Genomic DNA, 1,361 nt, shown 5'->3' with positions numbered 1-1,361 from the left:
ATTTGCAGATGATATGATCTTATACACAGTAAACCCCAAAGAATCCACAAGAAAACTACTGGAACTAATAGAAGATTTCAGCAAAGTTTCAGGATACAAGCTAAACATACAAAAATCAGTTGGATTCCTTTACACCAACAAAGAGAACCTAGAAGAGGAAATAGTCTAATCAATACCATTTACAATAGCTACCAAGAAGATAAAATACTTAGGAATAAATCTAACCAGAGATGTAAATGATCTATACAAAGAAAACTACAAGACACTACTGCAAGAAACCAAAAGAGACTTGCTAAGTGGAAAACACACCTTGCTCATGGATAGGTAGACTCAACATCGTGAAACTGTCAATTCTACCCAAAGTGATCTACAGATACAATGCAATCCCGACCCAAATTCCACCGGCATTTTTTAATGAGATGGAGAAACAAATCATCCCATTCATATGGAAAGGGAAGAGGCCCCGAATAAATAAAGCATTACTCAAGAAGAAGAACAAGGTGGGAGGCCCCACACTACCTGATTTTAGAAACTATTATACTGCCATGGTAGTCAAAACAGCCTGGTACTGGTACAACAACAGATATATAGACCAATGGAACAGAATTGAGAATCCAGACATAAATTCATCCACCTATGAGCAGCTGATATTTGACAAAGGCCCAAAGTTCATTAATTGGGGAAAAGACAGTCTCTTTAACAAATGGTGCTGGCGTAATTGGATATCCATCTGCAAAAACTGAAACAAGATCCATACCTCACACCATGAACAAAAAGTAACTCAAAATGGATCAAAGACTTAAATATAAAATTGAAAACGATAACGATCATGGTAGAAAAAATAGGGACAATGCTGGGAGCCCTAATACATGGCATAAACAGAATACGAACCATGACTAATAATTCACAAGCACCAGAAGAGAGACTAAATAACTGGGAGCTCCTAAAAATCAAACACTTATGCTCATCAAAAGACTTCACCAAAATGCTCATCAAAAGACTTCACCAAAAGAGTCAAAAGACAACCTACAGACTGGGAAAAAATTTTTGACTACCACAAATCTGGTCAGCATCTAATCTCTAAAAATCTATAAGATACTGCAAAACCTCAACAACAACAACAAAATAACCCAATTAAAAAATGGGCAAAGGATATGAACAAGCACTTCGCCAAAGAAGACATTCAGGCAGCTAAGAGACACATGAAGAAATGCTCACGATCATTAGCCATTAGAGAAATGCAGATCAAAACTGCAATGAGGTATCATCTCACCCCAACAAGGCTAGCATTAATCCAAAAAACACAAAATAATAAATGCTGGAGAGGTTGTGGAGAGACTGGAACACTTATACACTGTTGG

The sequence above is a fragment of the Trichechus manatus genome, unplaced genomic scaffold (assembly GCF_000243295.1).
Source record: "Trichechus manatus latirostris isolate Lorelei unplaced genomic scaffold, TriManLat1.0 scaffold00018, whole genome shotgun sequence".
Classification (NCBI taxonomy): domain Eukaryota; kingdom Metazoa; phylum Chordata; class Mammalia; order Sirenia; family Trichechidae; genus Trichechus; species Trichechus manatus.
The sequence above is the reverse complement of the archived record's forward strand: the minus strand, read 5'-3'. Positions refer to the sequence as shown.